Consider the following 21645-nt stretch of genomic DNA (forward strand, 5'->3'; position numbering starts at 1 on the left):
AGATGTACAAGTTGTTCTTCGGACCGTAGGCGGCGTGTCCGAAATTGATCGAGGACGCAGGCCTAAGCTGCAATCGCCGGGATACACAGGTAAGTAGCTCAGAGTCCGGACGTTTTGTTTGTTTGCTTTTCTGAAATTCGCCTTCTAACCCATTATTCTTCATTAGGAGTGGGTAGCACGATCGAAGCTGATAAGGTGTCCGGCCCCCCTCCCAGAGACCGCACCGGAGCCCGTGTTGGTCAGAATGTTGGAGGTCACGCCCGTAGAAGAGGGCGATGGGGAAAATAGGAGAGCTATCACTTCGCCCAAGGGGGCGCCTGAAGAGGGGGGGATCGAAAATCCCTCCTTCCAGGGGGAGAAGAGGACCGCCTCCGAAGACCCGGAGGCCAAAGCCCCTAAGCGGGGGAAGAAATCTTTACCGGAGGGTCCTGCGTCCGGGGAGAGCCCGAACGTACAATCGTTTCTAAAGGATCAGCCCTCCAGCGAGCCGTGAGTAGGAAAAGGGGGGTTCATTAATAAGAAAATACCCCTATTTTGTGCTTCTGTGGATAACCGAAATTTTTACCTTACAGTTCGGATCTGCGGCCTTCTCAGATGAGTTCGTCTTCGGGGGATCTTCGTCCCGAGATGATGGAGAGCGAAACGCCTCCGTCTGCTGCGCCGTCGGACAGGGCAGACGAGCCCGAAGTATCATCACAGAGGGTATCCCAGAGTCCGGTGGGGTCGGAGAGTTCGGCGCCAACTAGTGTCCGGCCGGGGGAGCTGAAGGATCTGCTTGAGAGGGCGTCCATCTCAGAAGATCACCGTGCTTTGATGATTATGGTGATTGGAAGGATTTCGTCCACCGAAAGCGGATTGCATAGTGCCGTCAGGAGTTTGCTGGCGGGATTTGAGGTACGCAAGAATGACGCACCTTTTTGACAGTTTGGCACATAGAAGTGCGCCCTGTATAGATAGTAGCCCCTGAGACTCGGTAGGTTGTCGAAAGCGACAGCGTGCCGAGGATCAAAATCGCAGGTAATGAATGTCGCCATTCCTATGCAGGTGGCGGATAGTCCGGGGGCTAGCCGGACTAGTGGAGTTGTCGAGTTAATGCGGCAACTCGATGTAGCGGATGCGGACATCGCGCTTGTCAACCGGCGACTTGACGAGTCGCAAGGTAAATGAATTCTCCACAGTCACTTATTTAAGGGAGTCAAAGCCCGCTTCTGACAATATATATGCTGTGATACAGACGGTGCTGCTGCTATGGAGAGCCTTCGGGCCGAGCTTGCTCAAGCTAAGGAGCAAGCCCGAAGGAGTGATGCGGCTGCCTCGAGGGCGGCCGAGGAGTTGAAAGCCAAAAAGGCTGCACACTGCCTAAGCAGGGAAAAGATGGCCGAATTGGCCGTGAAATTGAAGGATGCTGCCGACCGCAATGAGGCTCTTGAAAAGGAGCTCCTATCGGAGCGGGAAGACCTGGGGAAGGCCACCGCCGAGGCCAAGGATGCCTGTTCTGCAATGCGGGCTATGAAGGAGGAGCTGCGCCGGGCCGGATATATTGTGGCTGGCAGGCCTTTTCTGCTGCCTCGCCGGTTTACGGATCCAAAGTATGCCCAACTTGGCCAGCTGTGGGGTCTGGAGGATCCATATATGGACTTAGCGGCAAGTGTGGCTGATGCCGTTGTGCACTTCCGGAGCCAGAAGGATCACAAGACGGAAGAGCTATTTTGGTCTCAATTCCATAGTCCAGATCGTTCACTTCCGTTGACCGATCAGTTGGCCGAAAGGGCTGAGCTGAACAGGTTGTCCGGACTTGCCATGACTTATATCGTGGCTCATGTCTGGCCAGAGAGGCCCAAGGCGATGAGCTATTTCGGCTTATTGCAGCAATTTCTTGGAGCGGTGCCGCATATCAAGGAGATGAAGCGGTCGGCCTGCATAGAAGGTGCGCGGATGGCCCTTGCCCATGTGAAGACACATTGGACAGACATGGATGCCACCGCTATTGCAGCCCAGGGTTCGGACGAAAGCCGGTTACCCGCCGAGCACTATTTTGGGGAAGTTATGCGTGGCGCTCGTGTGATAGAGTCACAGTGCTCGAAAAATGTCATGTTCAAATGAACGTTTTATCTTGTAAGACAATGATTATGTTGTAACCGCTTTTTATACTTGTGCGTTCCAAGTATTAAAATATCTCCTATGCGGCCGTTTATGTATACGTTTGTATAACCTGAAAGATTGCAGTCTTCGGCTTCAGCCCCCACGCACAGGTGCGGGGGTGTTCGTAAAAAATAGCGCGTTTTCACACTTAATCCGACGTCTCGGTCCTGTTAAGGAGGTGGTAGCGTAGCGAACGAGGCAATCCGGACTATGATGCTTTATCACTTTCACTTAGCCATTGGAGTTCGAGGGTGGGGCTACGATATAGCTCCTTGGGGCACCGCGCTTCTCCGAATTCGGGGCGCGTGTGTGCCTGACCGGGAAACGGCCCTTCATCAAAGCGGGGAATTCTAAACATTCCGGTAGTCGATCGAGTGGTTGACCAGTCTCTCGCTGTATCATGACAGTCAGTTTTCGGCTTTCTCTACTGAGGTGCTCGCCCAGCCGAACTGGGGCACAATCGCAGTAGTTCTCCTGGTGCCGCGTTAGCCGATGATACGGAACGTAAGGCAGCAAAACACAGGAGCCAGGCAAACCCAACATTTGACCAAAGACATGATTCGGAGCTGATGCATATAAGGCCTAACTCGAGACGCCGAACACTCCCGAAGGTGTTCGGTCTTTATAATAATGGGCAGAACAATGCCCTAAGCCCCTAGTTTCCAGGTACGGACATGGTCCTCTGACGCGGCCGATGCCAAAACGTCAGGCTCCACTTTGGTTATAATGAGAAACCAAGGGATTATAACAACAAGAGATAGTAAAAAAGGTTTACGCAGGGTCTTAATCTGAAAAGAATTCTCGCGACGGGTCCCTACTGCACGTCTGCGCCTGTGTCTCCGCTGTGCCGTTATCCTGGACGGGTGTGCACGTTGTTCATCTGTAAAAAGAGAGGAACTTAGTTTGAAAGGAACTCGTGCGAAAAATATATACGAAAGAAGAAATATAAAAAAGTAAAGCGGAGTCTGTATGAGCTCGCTGTTGCTTGTGCGCGCAGCCCCTTGTGAAGGGATGTGCGGCTAGGGAGCCCCTAGCTTATTTATGCCGGACTCGTCTGACCGTGTCCGGGGTCTTTAAATGACCCTCGCACTGAAATGATGCCATGTGGACCGGGCATCTTAAGTGTAAGAGATGCGTAATGTGGTATGGCGTTGAAGCGGACAAAAGCTTCTCGTCCCAAGAGTGCTTGATAGCTACTTTTAAATGGGACGATATGAAAGATTAGTTTTTCGCACCGAAAGTTGTTCGGTGATCCGAACACAACTTCTAGTAATAAGGAGCCTGAGCACTTGGCGTAAGGGCCTGGCGTCACTCCTTTGAAGGAAGTGCGGCTGTGTCGAATTTTAGTAAGGTCTATCCCCAACTTGCGGATTGTGTTTGGATACAGCATGTTTAAGTCACTGCCTCCGTCCATCAGGACTTGTGTAAATTGCAGTCCGTCGATTATAGGATCCAATATCAGGGCAGTCCATCCTGCATTTCGAACGCTTCTGGAATAATCCAGGTGGTCGAAAGTGATTGGTTTTGATGTCCAATCTCTATGTTCCGCTGGGTTGGACCGTGCGAGACCCATTTTAACGGGTGCCGCACTATTTTTCCGTATTATCACATGAAGTGAATTTACTGCTTTGACCTCTTGTGGGAAATTCTTTTGTTTTCCGGTGCTCTGCTGGTGGGGTTTATCATCTTCGCTTGATGCGTCGAGCCCCTTGTGTTCGGCGTTTAGTCGGCCGGACTGTTTGAAAACCCAACAATCTCGGTGGGTGTGGTTTGCAGGCCTTCCGGGGGTACTGTGGATTTGACATATCCGACCCAAAATCTTGTTTAAGTTGGATAGCTCATCGCTGTTATCCTTAAGAGGCGGTGTTTTGTTGTTTGGCCGCGAGCTTTTGAATCCGGCGTTGACTGCCGTGCTCTTTGGGCTTTTCTCTTTATTCCGGCGCTGCTCTTTTCTGCGCCGTGATTTTCCGTTTCCATCTCTGATCTCGGATGTACTTGGGTCGCTGGTGCTGCATCTTGCTAGCCAGCTATCCTCTCCCGCACAAAAGCGGGTCATGAGGCTTGTTAGCGCGGACATTGTCCTCGGCTTCTCTTGGCCGAGGTGTCTGGCGAGCCATTCGTCTCGGACGTTGTGTTTAAAAGCTGCTAAGGCTTCGGCGTCCGGACAGTCGACTATTTGGTTCTTTTTGGTGAGGAACCTGTTCCAGAATTTGCGCGCTGACTCTCCGGGCTGTTGAGTTATATGACTTAGATCATCTGCATCCGGAGGGCGGACATAAGTTCCTTGAAAGTTTGCTCTAAACGCGTCCTCGAGCTCTTCCCAACTTCCAACAGTGTTTTCTGGGAGGCTTTTGAGCCAATGACGGGCTGGCCCTTTGAGCTTGAGGGGTAGGTATTTTATGGCGTGGAGATCATCTCCTCTAGCCATGTGTATGTGTAGTATATAATCCTCTATCCAGACTCCAGGGTCTGTTGTTCCGTCGTAGGCCTCTATGTTTATGGGTTTAAATCCTGCTGGGAATTCATGATCCAGCACCTCGTTGGTGAAACATAGTGGGTGTGCGGCGCCCCTGTATTTGGGTGTGCCGCTGTCTTCGGACACTTGGCGTGTTGCATTGCTTCCTGGGGCCCTTTTCTTTGGCCCGTAAATGGACCTAGCTGGGCCATCTGTCTTTCCAGGGTCATTAGTCGGCTTATGTGCGGCGCCGCTTTCAGATTTTGGCCTATCATCTGGCCGTCTATCCAACCAGGCAGCCTCTTTGTTTTTTGACTGTGGGGGCTCTATGGCCTCCTCGTCAAATTCTGGCAGTAGCTTGCGCTTCGGGTAGCTCTTTGATTGATGGCCATTGCCGTATTTGTCTGCGGTTTTGAGCACTTTGCTCCACCTCATTCTGAGTGTATCTTCCGCTGTTTTGAGCTTCCGTTTTTCTTTCTTCAAGCTTCTTGCGGTGGCGACGAGTCTTTTCCGAAGGTTTTTATTCTCCGGCGGTGTGTCTGGCGTGAGGTCGTCTGGACTTTTGTTTTCGCCGGGCCTGGACTGATTATCTGACTCGTCCTGTTCGGATGGTTGCTTGTCTGTGTGTTCGTCGTCCACTGGTTTGCCCTGCTGTATTGCTGGGTTATTACGAGTGCTATTGTTGTCGAGGCGGGACTTAGGGCGGCGTCTGCGTCGTCGTTTTGGTTGTTTGTCGGCGGGATTATCTTCTTCCGCGCCCCGTTGGTCCTCGTTGTCGCTTCCTTTTGGGGTATCCACCATGTATATGTCGTATGACGAGGTGGTCTTCACGTGCCCTGTGGGCGCTGGTTCTTGTTCGTCTCCGGCATCGTCGTCCATGCCGTCGATGTCTTCGGAGTCATAGTTTAGCATGCCGGTTAGATCGTCGACAGTGGCTACAAAGTGGGTGGTGGGTGGGTTTTGAATTTCTTCATCGCCCGAATCCCAACCGTCCTGGCCGTAGTCCGGCCAGGTCTCTCCGGATAGCGAGAGGTGTTTTAATGAATTTAGGATGTCGCCAAAGGGCGAGTGTTGGAAGATGTCCGCGGCGGTGAATTCCATAACCGGCGCCCAATCAGATTCGATTGGCAGGGGCGTGGGAGGTCCGGAGTCCGGCAAGGAGTCCGGCACCTTGGAGTCACGAGCTTCGCAATGGACAAGGTTAGTGTTCGGCTCCATGGTCATGGAAGTTGAAGCCCCCGAGATGGTGTCCATCCATCGGTCCTCGATCTGGGCGATCGGCTCCGGACTAAGGGCTGGAGCGGATTCGTGTGCAGCCACCAAGGCACTGTTCGGCGGCAGAGCTAAATCATGCCCATCGTAATAGTGTGGCGCGCTTGGCTGTGGCTCGAGCCCGTCAAAGATCAAGTCCCCACGGATGTCGGTCGTGAAGTTTAGGCTTCCGAATCTGACCTGATGGCCAGGGGCGTAGCTTTCGATCTGCTCCAGATGGCCAAGTGAATTAGCCCGCAGTGCGAAGCCGCCGAATACGAAGATCTGTCCGGGGAGAAAAGTCTCACCCTGGACAGCGTTGTTGATTGAAGATGCCACAGAGCCTATCGGTGACGACACAGAGGAACTCTCAATGAAAGCACCAATGTCGGTGTCAAAACCGGCGGATCTCGGGTAGGGGGTCCCGAACTGTGCGTCTAGGCGGATGGTAACAGGAGACAAGGGACACGATGTTTTACCCAGGTTCGGGCCCTCTTGATGGACGTAAAACCCTACGTCCTGCTTGATTAATATTGATGATATGGGTAGTACAAGAGTGGATCTACCACGAGATCAAGGAGGCTAAACCCTAAAGCTAGCAATGGTATGATTGTTGTAATGTATGTTGTGTCCTATGGACTAAAGCCCTCCGGTTTATATAGACACCAGAGAAGGCTAGGGTTACACAGAGTCGGTTACAATGGTAGGAGATCTACATATCCGTATCGCCAAGCTTGCCTTCCACGCCAAGGAAAGTCCCATCCGGACACGGGACAGAGTCTTCAATCTTGTATCTTCGTAGTCTTGGAGTCCGGCGGACGATGATAGTCTGGCTGTCCGGACACCCCTTAGTCCAGGACTCCCTCAACCGCCAAACCAAAATATGACATGCTGGTAAGCAGTATGACTTGTATCGCCCACAACTCACTTGTGTTCTACTCGTGCATATAACATCTACGCATAAAACCAGGCTCTCATACCACTGTTGGGGAACATAGTAATTTCAAAAATTTCCTACGCACAAGCAAGATCATGGTGATGCATAGCAACGAAAGGGGAGAGTGTTGTCCACGTACCCTCGTAGACCGAAAGCGGAAGCGTTAGCACAACGCGATTGATGTAGTTGTACGTCTTCATGATCCGACCGATCAAGTAATGAACGTACGACACCTCCGAGTTCAGCACACGTTCAGCTCGATGACGACCCACGAACTCCAATCCAGCAGAGAGCTTTGCGGGAGAGTTCCGTCAGCACGACGGCGTGATCATGGTGTCGATGATGCTACCGATGGAGGGCTTCGCCTAAGCACCACTACGATATTTCCGAGGTGGGATATGGTGGATGGGGGCACTGCACACGACTAAGAGATCAAGAGATCAATTGTTGTGTCTAGAGGTGCCCCCTGCCCCCGTATATAAAGGAGTGGAGGAGGGGGAGGGGCGGCCCTCTCTAGGCACACCCAAGGGGGAGTCCTACTCCCGGTGGAAGTAGGATTCCCCCTTCCCAAGTTGGAGTAGGAGAGGGAAGGGAAGGAGAAGTAGGAGAGAAGAAAAGGGGGGCCGCACCCCCCAAACCTATTCCTATTCGGCCTCCTGCCCAAAGGGGGCGCACCAGCCCCTTGTGGGCTGTTGTGCTTCCTTCTTATGGCCCATAAGGCCCATAACTTCTCCCCGGCGAATTCCCGTAACTCTCCGGTACTCCGATAAATACCCGAATCACTCGGAACCTTTTCGATGTCCGAATATAGTCGTCCAATATATCAATCTTTACGTCTCGACCATTTCGAGACTCCTCGTCATGTCCCCGATCTCATCCGGGACTGCGAACTACCTTCGGTACGTCAAAACACATAACTCATAATATAAATTGTCACCGAACGTTAACGTGCGGACCCTACGGGTTCGAGAACTATGTAGACATAATCGAGACGCGTCTCCGGTCAATAACCAATAGCGGAACCTGGCTCATATTGACTCCCACATATTCTACGAAGAAGTTTATCCGTCAAACCGCATAACAATATACGTTGTTCCCTTGTTCATCGGTATGTTACTTGCCCGAGATTCGATCGTCGGTGTCTCAATACCTAGTTCAATCTCGTTACCGGCAAGTCTCTTTACTCATTATGTAATGCATCATCCCGCAACTAACTCATTAGTCACATTTCTTGCAAGGCTTATAATGAAGTGCATTACCAAGAGGGCCTAGAGATACCTCTCCGACAATCGGAGTGACAAATCATAATCTTGAAATAGGCCAACTCAACAAGTACCTTCAGAGACACCTATAGAGCACCTTTATAATCACCCAGTTACGTTGTGACGTTTGGTAGCACACAAAGTGTTCCTCCGGTAAACGGGAGTTGCATAATCTCATAGTCATAGGAACATGTATAAGTCACGAAGAAAGCAATAGCAACATACTAAACAATCAAGTGCTAAGCTAACAGAGTGGGTCAAGTCAATCACATCATTCTCTAATGATGTGATCCCGTTAATCAAATGACAACTCATGTCTATGGCTAGGAAACATAACCATCTTTGATTCAATGAGCTAGTCAAGTAGAGGCATACTAGTGACACTTTGTTTGTCTATGTATTCACACATGTACTAAGTTTCCGGTTAATACAATTCTAGCATGAATAATAAACATTTATCATGAAATAAGGAAATAAATAATAACTTTATTATTGCCTCTAGGGCATATTTCCTTCAGATAGTAGGTAAGAAAATAGGGCATGAAATAATTCACATTTATGTTTTCTAACCAAACAGAATAGCATGACATAATTTCACATATATGATGGCTAATTAAACAGGATAGCATGACACAATTTCACATGCATGATGGCTAACTAAACAGGATAGAATGACATAGTTCAAAATCTGATGACTATGTAAACATGATGGCATGATATAACTATTCGATGTGTCTATTAAAGTGGTTGGCATGCCATAATTCACAAACATGCCGTCGATGGAAAAATGATGGCATGATATACTTCATGGATAGAATGACATAATTCAAAATATGATGACTATATAAAAGGATGAGATGATATAACTATATTATGTCTTTAGAAAATGGGTCGGCATGCTATAATTCAGATACACGCTATCTATGTAAACATCATGGCATGATATAATTCAAATATATGATTTATATACTTAGCAAGTGAGCAGAGTGCAATCGCACATATGATGTGTCAACTAAGGAGATGGCATTCAATGGTGTGCATATGATGTAAAAACTAAGCATTGCAAGACAACATATGCATGATAGGATTAATATAACCCTGCCAAGTTTGAGCATACACCTCAGGGAGATAATAGGACTGGTCATATGCCTCTGAATCCTCCTTTGAGGAGCTATCTGTAACCAGCAAGATATCTGCTTCAGCAGGCAGGATTGTCTGGTCTGAAGACCATGTTTTCACTCCAGATACTTTCATCCCCACTTCAAATGGCTGATGCACATGAAGAGCAGTTCAATATACAAACGTTGTCGACAAATGCAATGAGTAATACAAAAAAGGGCGACATGATATAATTCACATATATGACGCTTGGCTAAACAACATGGCATTGCATAATTCACATACATAATGCCTTGCAACAAGATAGCATTGCATAATTCATATATATATAATGTCTTGCAACAAGATGGCATTGCAAAATTCACATACATGGTAACTAGACACTAAAGAGGTGGCATTCACACAAAGCATGTCTAAACTAAGCAAATGACATGCCAATGCAAGACACCATATGCACGATATGAGCAATATAACCCTGCCAAGTTAGAGCATGCACCTCAGGGGGGGTGGGGTGTGGTGGGGTGGGGGGGGGGGAATAGGACTAGTCATTTGTCTCTGAATCCTCCTCTGAGGAGCTATCCGTAACCATCAAGACATGCGCTTCGTCAGATAGCATTGTCTGCTCTGAAGACCATGTTTCCACTCCAGATTTTTCCATGACCGTGTCGAATGGCTGATGCACAAGAAGAGTAATTGAATGTACTAAAATTGTTGACAAATTTAATACGTAATAAAAATGATGGAATGATATAATTCACATATAAGATGATTGGCTAACTAGGGTGGCATTGAAAAATTCACATATATGATGCCTGGCTAAACAAGATGGCATTGCATGATTCACATATACGGTAAAGAAATTAAACATATGTCATTCACATAAAGCATGTCTAAACTAAGCAGATGACATATTTGTTGTATAAATTAAGCAATGCAAGGCACCATATGCATGATATTTCCAACATCAGCATGCTAAGTTAGAGCGAAGACCTCAGGTGGTAAATAGGAGTGGTCTTCTCCTTCTGAATCCCCCTTAGAACAGTTATCTTCCTCTTGATTACAATCCGAAATGGGTGGAGGGGGGGGGGCTGCCTTTGCGCCCACCATGGAGCGACGTCTGCATGAAATTTTATTGCCATGCAAGGCTCGTCTCATTTGCTCTACTACATGTTCAGTTCCATTGTGTACAATAACCGACATGCATAGGAATAAAACATAGTGAGATTATGTAAGGAGTGCATGCAAAAATCCAGAGTGATGGTAGCAACCTGTGGATAGACCCAAAACCAATGATAGCAGACATATAATGGCTTTAGTTAGAAAATATAGATAATGGCTTCTTTATTGTTTGTTTCCCACCCAACATGAAACTCATAGTAGACACCAGAGATTAACCGGATAGTAGATAGATACTATTAATTGCAGCCCTAATATGTACCCCACAACCATTTAAAAACTCAAGTTTGAGCATTAGTTTGGAGCTAATTCAGAGTCTAATCGGTGAACATGACGATAAAGTAGCATGTAATATTAAGCGATGCATAATGTAAGTAGATACGAAAGAGTGCGACTGATAACCCGCAAGTATACGGGATAGTTGTAGCCTCTTTCTATAAGTAAGAGTATCGAACCCAACGAGGAGCCAAAGGTAGAACAAATACTCTCTCAAGTCCTATCGGCCACTGATATGACTCTACGCACGCTTGACGTTCGCTTTACCTAGAACAAGTATGAAACTAGAGGTACTTTTTGTAGGTGTTGTTGGATAGGGTTGCAAGATAATAAAGAACATGTAAATAAAAAGTATGGGCTGTTTAGATAAAGATGCAATAAAGCAAATATAGTGAGTGTGTAAAAGTGGTGGTAGGAGTTGCAGAATTGTCCCTAAGCAATTGACTACTTTACTAGACCAATAGCAAGTTTTATGTGGGAGAGGCCACTACTAGCATGTCATCCCTGACTTGGAATTCTATGCACTTATGATTGGAACTATTAGCAAGAATCCGCAACTACTAACATTCATTAAGGTAAAATCCAACCATAGCATTAAGATATATTGGTCCCACTTCAATCCTGTATGCATCAATTTCTATGCTAGGTAGAAGCTTCTGTCACTCTTGCCCTCCAATACATAGTCCTATCAACATACAAATAACCCTATGATGTGATCCACGCGCATGCTCATATGATGGGCACCAAAGGACAACAACATAACCAAAAGAAAATTAAATCAATCATAGCAATTCATCAACCACCAATAGGACAACGAAAATCTACTCAGACATCATAGGATGGCAACACATCATTGGATAATAATATGAAGCATAAATCACCATGTTCAAGTAGAGGGTACAGCGGGTTGCGGGAGAGTGGACCACTGTAGATAGAGGGGGGGAAGGTGATGGAGATGTTGGTGAAGATGGCGGAGGTGTTGGTGAAGATCGCGGTGATGATGATGGCCCCCGGCGGCGTTCCGGCGCCACCGGAAGCAAGTGGGAGAGAGCCCCCCTTCTTCTTCTTCTTCCTTGACCTTCTCCCTAGATGGGAGAAGGGTTTCCCTCTGGTCCTTGGCTCCCATGGCTTTGGAAGGGCGAGAGCCCCTCCGAGATTGGATCTATCTCTTTGTTTCTGCATTTTTTGATTCTGCCCCTTCACCGTTTCTTTTATATCCGGAGATCCGTAACTCCGATTGGGGTGAATCTTTCGCCCAGATTTTTCTCGTAAAATCAGCTTTCTTGCGGCAAAAGAAGAGCGTCAACCACCTTACGGGTGGACCAGGATAGTGCCAGGCGTGCCTAGGGGGGTGAGCGCGCCCCCTATCTCCTGGCCACCTCGGGCACCGTTTCACGTTGATTCTTTCTCCGGAAAATCCCAAATATTACAAAATAATTCTCCATCCGTTTTTATCCCATTTGGATTCCGTTTGATATTGGGTTTCTGCGAAACATAAAACATGAAACAAACAGGAACTGGCACTGGGCACTGGATCAATATGTTAGTCCCAAAAATAGTATAAAAAGTTGCCAAAAGTATATGAAAGTTGTAGAATATTGGCATGGAACAATCAAAAATTATAGATACGACGGAGACGTATCAACAACCTCTCTTGCGGACCAGTGTTGTCCTCGAGGTCATCTGCTCGCTTGATGATGGTAACGCAGTTGTCATGGCTGCCAGCGGCGGGGAAGAATGGAAGCGAAAGACAGTCTGGAGGGCGGATCCCTGCTATGGTGAACCCTTCCGTCGTTGGAGCAACTGAGCTGGGGTGGAACATAGTGCAGCAGGAGCGGGACAAACCACACAAGGTTTTCTTCGACACATATCTGTAATAGAAGTAATTGTGTAAGGGCTTGTTTGAATTTGAGGATTCTAACAATGCAGGGATAGGAAATACACGGGAATAGGATAGGAATGCATGTGCAAAATAGAGAATTTAAAAACACATGATTTCTGCCAATCTGGGTGTTTGGTTCACAAGAATTGGAAGATCACAGGATGCGGAGAAGCATGGTGAGATTAAGTCAAACCACAAGAAAATGTATGGTTATAATGCTATTATGCTACTGTCTCTTAGTCTTCTACTTCATGAATAGGAATTTGAAAAGGAGGACAAGTGGATATTAAAATTCCTACGGTTTTTCTTTCAAGGAGACACTAAAGGAACAAATCCTACAGTTTTCCTTTGCTCCTTTCCATTGAACCAAATGCATGAATAGTAGTACCATATGAAACTTTCCAATTCCTATGTTTTTCCTTTACTTTTCCTTTCAAGCAGTGGCGATTCTAGTAGGCAGGCTTGAGCAGGGAAAAGCCTACACTCAAAAAATGTTTTTGTGCTACTTCTACTACTTTGGACCCAGGCCACTGCCCTACTAGCTCAACTCTCGGGCTCATCTACAAATGTACAACTCAAACGCGTAGAGATAGATAATGATAGCGTTCAAGAGAGTCCATCATGGATAGCTAAGTTGCTTGGTACCTCACTACTTATCATATAGTAGAGAAACTAATCGTATTTCACGTTACTACGTGTGCTCACTGGACAATATATATAACATGTAGGGTAGAAAAGCGATGCAACAAGTGTACAACCTCTTTGGCGAAGCCATGTCGATCTCAGTGTGATTGGTTTGGTCGATGAGGATGCTCCTGCTGATTTGGCTGTCGGAGGAGGGGAAGAAGATCTTAGGCGTCTGGATATGGAGCCCGGGGTACTGCTCCGCTATGATGGAGGGTTTCGTCATTAGACTAGGTCCCATGAGTTGTACGACGGCGAGGCTGAAGCAAGACAAGAGAGACAACACTAACCTGAGTGGAATTCTAATGGCATCTCCAATAGATGACGTTAAATACATAACCACAAAGTGCTAGATGTAAATATATCAGCCGCTCATCTCTGAACTTAACTGTCGAAACTGAATTTAACTGTCGAAACTGAATTTTGCTATCGAAACTGAACGCACTAGTAGCAGAAAAGTAGTAGCAGCAGTAGCGCGTGCGAGAGCCGAGGCAGCTGGTCGTGCAGCAGCATCTCAAGTAGCAGCTACAGGGGCTCGAGGGAGAGCAGGACCTGGTGCTCATTCAGCAGCAGTGCACAAGAGTAGAGCAGCAGCGCAAGCAAGAGCAGACCAGGCAGGGGACCGAGAGCAAGAACAAGGCAACAGAGTGAGTGAGAGCAGCAGCTCCTACTGATGTGGACTTCGCCGCTGATGGAGTGACACCATCGAGGAAGTGGCCAGCGACGCCACCATGGATGGATCCGCTCCATGTCGGCTCGGGACCGAGCGCCAACAGCATGTGGGATCGAATCAAGAAGAAAATGCAGCGATTAGTGTAGAACCTCTTTGGTGGCGTGATACGTCTCCAACGTATCTATAATTTTTGATTGTTCCATGCTATTATATTACCCCTTTTGGATGTTTATGGGCTTTATTTTACACATTTATATCATTTTTGGGACTAACCAACTAATCGGAGGCCCAGCCCATATTGCTGTTTTTTTGCCTATTTCAGTATTTTGAAGAAAAGGAATATCAAACGGATCCAAACGGAATGAAACCTTCGGGAGCGTGATTTTTGGAATGAATGTGATCGAGAGGACTTGGAGTGCAAGTCAAGAAGTAGCCGAGGAAGCCACGAGATAGGAGGCCGCGCCCCCCTGTAGGGCGCGCCCCCTATCTTGTGGGCCCCTCGGGCGGCCACCGACGTACTTCTTCATCCTATATATACCTACGTACCCCGAAAACATCCAGGAGCACCACGAAACACAATTTCCACGGCCGCAACCTTCTGTATCCGCGAGATCCCATCTTGGAGCCTTCGCCGGCACTCTGCCGGAGGGGGAATCGACCATGGAGGGCCTCTACATCAACATCCTTGCCCCTCCGATGAGTTGTGAGTAGTTTACCACAGACCTACGGGTCCATAGTTATTAGCTAGATGGCTTCTTCTCTCCTTTTCGATCTCAATACAATGTTCTCCCCCTCTCTTGTGGAGATCTATTCGATGTAAACTCTTTTTGCGGTGTGTTTGTCGAGATCCGATGAATTGTGGGTTTATGATCAAGTTTATCTATGAATAATATTTGAATCTTCTCTGAATTCTTTTATGTGTGATTGAGTTATCTTTGCAAGTCTCTTCGAATTATCAGTTTGGTTTTGCCTACTAGATTGATATTTCTTGCCATGGGAGAAGTGCTTAGCTTTGGGTTCAATCTTGCTGTGTCCTTACCCAGTGACAGAAAGGGTTGCAAGGCACGTATTGTATTGTTGCCATCGAGGATAACAAGATGGGGTTTATATCATATTGCTTGAGTTTATCCCTCTACATCATGTCATCTTGCTTAATGCGTTACTCTGTTCTTATGAACTTAATACTCTAGATGCAGGTAGGAGTCAGTCGATGTGTGGAGTAATAGTTGTAGATGTAGGCAGGAGTCGGTCTACTTGTTATGGACGTGATGCCTATATACATGATCATGCCTAGATAATCTCGTAACTATGCGCTTTTCTATCAATTGCTCGATGGTAATTTGTTCACCCACCGTAATACTTATGCTATCTTGAGAGAAACTTCTAGTGAAACCTATGGCCCCCGAGTCTATCTCTTATCATATTTGCTTTCAATTTACTTTTATTTGCATCTTTACTTTTTACATCTATCTTATAAAATACCAAAAATATATTTATCTTATCTTACTATCTTTATTAGATCTCACTTTCGCAAGTGGCCGTGAAGGGATTGACAACCCCTTTATTGCGTTGGTTGCGAGTTCTCAGTTTGTTTGTGTAGGTGCGTGGGACTTTTGAGGAGCCTCCTACTGGATGGATACCTTGGTTCTCAAAACTGAGGGAAATACTTACGCTACACTTGCTGCATCACCCTCTCCTCTTCGAGGAAAACCAACGCAAGCTCAAGACGTAGGAAGAAGGATTTATGGCGCCGTTGCCGGGGAGGTCTTCGCTCAAGTCAAGACATACCAAGTACCCATCACAAACCCATCTCCCTCGCATTTACATTATTTGCCATTTGCCTCTCGTTTTCCTCTCCCCCACTTCACCCTTGCCGTTTTATTCGCCCTCTCTTTCCCAATCTCACCCTCTTTTTCGCTCGCTTTCTCCCCCCTTGCTTTGTTTGCCGTTATGTCTGAAAGTGGGGAGATTATTGTCAATATGGACAACCATGATAACATGGAAAATTCTGATGCTCCGGCTGAAGAACCCCCTATCTTGCATACTAAAAAGTTTCGAATCGGTAGTGGTAATATCATTGGAAAGGGTGTTATTCAGGATTTCTTTACTTGTGCCGGTGCTTTACCTTCCATGGGTGGTTCTATTCTTCATAGAACTAGTAGTCTTGCGGATGCCATTGCTAAGCTTGTAGTTGAGCTTGAAAGACAATTTATGCATATGCATCCTTGCATACAAAGAATTTTTCTAGAATTTTCCAATATTGAGCATTCCTCTGTTAAACGCGTAGTCACTATCTTTTTGTCTCATGAGTTTAGATTTATCATAAGAGAGGCCAAAGAAATCTTTGCGCACTATAGGGTGGACGCCGGTCGTCCTCCCATAGAGGCGATCCTCTATGATCAAGAGGAAATTAGGCATTTTCAATCTTCAGACTATGTTGCTTTTAATGAAAACCTTAGAAAAAAGGTTCCTACCAATGTCTTGGTTGATTGCATTAACGAGCTTAATAATGATTTTTCCCTTTGAAACAATGAGCTAGGATACTCTCTTGAGTATAGGCTCACAAGATTTTGCCAAAAGAATGCTTTTAGTGATGAAATAGTTGTGCACTATGAAGGGCCAAAGGAGGAACCCATTCCTCCTGTGATTGATCTTGGGGATCTTTGTCCCACTAAATTTAGCCCTTTTGATTACTTTTTCTTGCCTCAAAGGAAACTTGCTGCCGAACGTAGAGAATATGAGATGTGCTTTCAAGATCTATCTTATTATTATGGCACTCGTTAGATCTATCTTTGGTTTTATGCCTAGCTAGGGGCGTTAAACGATAGCGCTAGTTGGGAGGCAACCCAATTTTCTTTATGTTTTTTGTTTTTGCTCCTGTTTAGTAATAAATCTTGCATCTACCTTCTGTTTAGATGTGTTTTTATCATTTAATTAGTGTTTGTGCCAAGTAGAACCTATAGGATAACCTACGATGATAGTTGATTTGATTCTGCTGAAAAACAGAAACTTTGCATGCAAAAATATAATTTTGTTAAATAACAGGAATGTGCTTTTGCGGTGATTCTTTTTACTTCTGTTCAATAAACAAATTGTCCAGGACTTCCTATTTTGGTAGGATTTTTAAAGTTCTAGAAGTTTGCATTAGTACAGATTGCTACAGACTGTTCTGTTTTTGACAGATTCTGTTTTTCGTGTGTTGTTTGCTTATTTCAATGCATCTATGGCTAGTAAATTACTTTATAAACCATAAGGAAGTTGGAATACAGTAGGTTTAGCACCAAATTAAATAAATAATGAGTTCATTACAGTACCTTATGTGGTGGTTTTTTTTTCTTTCACTAACAGAGCTTATAAGATTTCCTGTTGAGTTTTGTGTTGTGAAGTTTTCAAGTTTTGGGTAAAGCTTTTATGGACTATGGAATAAAGGGTGGAAAGAGCCTAATCTTGGGATGCTTATGGCACCCCAAGATATTCAATAATAGACAAAAGCCTAAGCTTGGGGATGCCCCAGGAAGGCATCCCCTCTTTCGTCTTCGTTCATTGGTAACTTTACTTGGAGCTATATTTTTATTCGCCACATGATATGTGTTTTGCTTGGAGCATCGTGTATTATGTTAGTCTTTGCTTTTTAGTTTACCACAATCATCCTTTCTGTACACACCTTTTGGGAGGAGCCTATTTGATTAGAACTTGCTAGAATACTCTATGTGCTTCCCTAATATCTTTTGAGCTTGATAGTTTTTGCTCTAGTGCTTCACTTATATCTTTTAGAGCACGGTGGTGTCTTAATTTTGCAGAAATTGCTAGTCTCTCATGCTTCACTTATATTATTTTGAGAGTCTTTTAGAACAGCATGGTATTTGCTATGGTCATAAAGTTGGTCCTGGAATGATGAGCATCCAAGTTCGTATAATAAAAACTATCACAAAAAGTGAATTGGATGCTATGATCAATTTGATGCTTGATAATTGTTTTGAGATATGGAGGTAGCAATATTAAAGTCATGCTAGTTGGGTGATTATGAATTTAAAGAATGCTTGTGTTGAAGTTTGTGATTCCCGTAGCATGCACGTATGGTGAACCGCTTTGTGATGAAGTTGGAGCTCAATTTTATTTATTGATTGTCTTCCTTATGAGTGGCGGTCGGGGACGAGCGATGGTCTTTTCCTACAAATATATCCCCCTAGGAGTATGCGCGTAGTGCTTTGGTTTTTGATGACTTCTAAATTTTTGCAATAAGCGCATGAGTTCTTTTGATTAATGTTGAGTCCATGGATTGTACGCACCCTTTCACCCTTCCACCATTGCTAGCCTCTCTTGTGCCGCGCAACTTTCGCTGGTACCTTACACGCACCATACTCCTACCTCAAAACATCCACCATACCTACCTATTATGGCATTTCCATAGCCATTCCGAGATATATTGCCATGCAACTTTCCACCGTTCCGTTCATATGACACGCATCACTTTTCTCATATTGCTCTTTGCATGATCATGTAGTTGACGTTGTATTTGTGGCAAGGCCACCTTCATAATTTTCATACATGTCACTCTTGATTCATTTCATATCCCGGTACACCGCCGGAGGCATTCATATAGAGTCATATCTTGTTCTAGCTTTGAGTTGTAAATCCATAGAAGTGTGATGATCTTCATTATTAGAACATTGTCCTAGTGAGGAAAGGATGATGAAGACTATGATTCCCCCATAAGTAGGGATGAGACTTCGGACTTTACAAAAAGAAAAGAAAAAAAAGAAAAAAGGAAAAAAAAGGAGAATCGGCAAAAAAAAGAGAAGGCCAAAGATAAAAAAGAAAAAGAAAAAGAAAAAAATAAAATGAGAGAAAAAGATAGAAGGGATAATGCTACTATCTCTTTTTCCACACTTGTGCTTCAAAATAGCACCATGATCTTCATGATAGAGAGTCTCATATGTTTTCACTTTCATATACTAGTGGGAATTTTTCATATATGGAACTTGGCTTGTATATTCCAATGATGGGCTTCCTCAAAGTGCCCTAGGTCTTCGTGAGAAAGCAAGTTGGATGCACACCCACTTAGTTTTTTTCTGTTGAGCTTTCATATATTTATTACTCTAGTGCATCGGTTGCATGGCAATCCCTACTCACTCACATTGATATCTATTAATGGGCATCTCCATAGCCCATTGATACGCCTAGTTGATGTGAGACTATCTTCTCCTTTTTTGTCTTCTCCACAACCACCATTCTATTCCACATATAGTGCTATGTCCATGGCTCACTCTCATGTATTGCGTGAAAGTTGAAAAAGTTTGAGATTATTAAAGTATGAAAGAATTGCTTGGCTTGTCATCGGGGTTGTGCATGATTAAATACTTTGTGTGATGAAGATAGAGCAACAGCCAGACTATATGATTTTGTAGGGATAACTTTCTTTGGCCATGTTATTTTGAGAAGACATGATTGCTTTGATTAGTGTGCTTGAAGTACTACTATTTCTTATGTCAATATAAACTTTTATTTTGTATTCATTTGGATCTGAACATTCATGCCACAATAAATAAAATTACATTATGAATTATGCTAGGTAGCATTCCACATCAAAAATTCTCTTTTTATCATTTACCTACTCGAGGACGAGCAAGAATTAAGCTTGGGGTTGCTTGATACGTCTCCAACGTATCTATAATTTTTGATTGTTCCATGCTATTATATTACCCCTTTTGGATGTTTATGGGCTTTATTTTACACATTTATATCATTTTTGGGACTAACCTACTAATCGGAGGCCCAGCCCATATTGCGGTTTTTTTGCCTATTTCAGTATTTTGAAGAAAAGGAATATCAAACGGATCCAAACGGAATGAAACCTTCGGGAGCGTGATTTTTGGAACGAACGTGATCGAGAGGACTTGAAGTGCAAGTCAAGAAGCAGCCGAGGAAGTCACGAGATAGGAGGCCGCGCCCCCGCCCTGTAGGGCGCGCCCCCTGTCTCGTGGGCCCCCCGGGCGGCCACCGACGTACTTCTTCCTCCTATATATACCTACGTACCCCGAAAACATCCAGGAGCACCACGAAACACAATTTCCACCGCCGTAACCTTCAGTATCCGCGAGATCCCATCTTGGAGCCTTCGCCGGCACTCTGTCGGAGGGGCAATCTACCATAGAGGGCCTCTACATCAACATTCTTGCCCCTCCGATGAGTTGTGAGTAGTTTACCATAGACCTACGGGTAAATAGTTATTAGCCAGATGGCTTCTTCTCTCTTTTTGTATCTCAATACAATCTTCTCCCCCTCTCTTGTGGAGATCTATTCGATGTAAACTCTTTTTGCGGTGTGTTTGTCGAGATCCGATGAATTGTGGGTTTATGATCAAGTTTATCTATGCATAATATTTGAATCTTCTCTGAATTCTTTTATGTGTGATTGAGTTATCTTTGCAAGTCTCTTCGAATTATCAGTTTGGTTTGGCCTACTAGATTGATCTTTCTTGCCATGGGAGAAGTTCTTAGCTTTGGGTTCAATCTTGCGGTGTCCTTACCCAGTGACAGAAAGGGTTGCAAGGCACGTATTGTATTGTTGCCATCAAGGATAACAAGATGGGGTTTATATCATATTGGTTGAGTTTATCCCTCTACATCATGTCATCTTGCTTAATGCGTTACTCTGTTCTTATGAACTTAATACTCTAGATGCAGGCAGGAGTCGGTCGATGTCGGTGTCAAAACCGGCGGATCTTGGGTAGGGGGTCCCGAACTGTGCATCTAGGCGGATGGTAACAGGAGACAAGGGACACAATGTTTTTACCCAGGTTCGGGCCCTCTCGATGGAGGTAAAACCCTACTCCTGCTTGATTGATATTGATGATATTGGTAGTACAAGAGTAGATCTACCACGAGATCAGAGAGGCTAAACCCTAGAAGCTAGCCTATGGTATGATTGTTGTTCGTCCTACGGACTAAAAACCCTCCGGTTTATATAGGCACCGAAGAGGGTTAGGGTTACACAGAGTCGGTTACAATGGTAGGAGATCTACATATCCGTATCACCAAGCTTGCCTTCCACGCCAAGGAAAGTCCCATCCGGACTTGGGACAAAGTCTTCAATCTTGTATCTTCATAGTCCAGGAGTCCAGCCCAAGATGATAGTTCGGCTATCCGGACACCCCCTATCCGGGAGTCCCTCAGTAGCCCCCGAACCAGGCTTCAATGGCGATGAGTTCAGCGCGTAGATTGTCTTCGGTATTGCAAGGCGGGTTCTTCTACAAATCCTGTGTACCTGTTGAATAGCGCCCGGCTTCCTGTGAATATTGTGCTCCTCGGCTTCCACACCCAATAATGGCCATCTTCCACGTGTTGAACGAATGCGAAAAGTTAGGGTATTTTTACATTTACCCCCTTAGCTGCACAAATGAGCTGCCTAGAAAAGAGACTAGGATCTAGATCCGAATCACACCATCCTCCCTTCACGAGCATTCATCAGAGCGCATCTGACAGAAATCCATTCCATCATGGACAGTCGACACAGCTCCTCCTCTCGCACTCCCAGCCCTCAGCCTGGAGATTGGGAGAGATGCTCCGTCCCGCACAGTGAGCTAGTGGGGCTCCAAACCAAGGGATTTCTTCCCCCAGCCTTCATGGTCCCGGTTCGAGCCGGACTCGCCACCTATAAGGGCGGAAAGCAAGCGGAGAGCGTCCCCAGCCCCTCCAAAGGAGAGCGGGTATGCCTTATCTCTTATTTGATAAGAGGGCTCGGATTTCCAATTCATCCGTTTCTCCGGGGGCTCCTGGAGTTCTATGG

Source organism: Triticum aestivum, chromosome 2B, assembly GCF_018294505.1.
Source record: "Triticum aestivum cultivar Chinese Spring chromosome 2B, IWGSC CS RefSeq v2.1, whole genome shotgun sequence".
Classification (NCBI taxonomy): Eukaryota; Viridiplantae; Streptophyta; class Magnoliopsida; order Poales; family Poaceae; genus Triticum; species Triticum aestivum.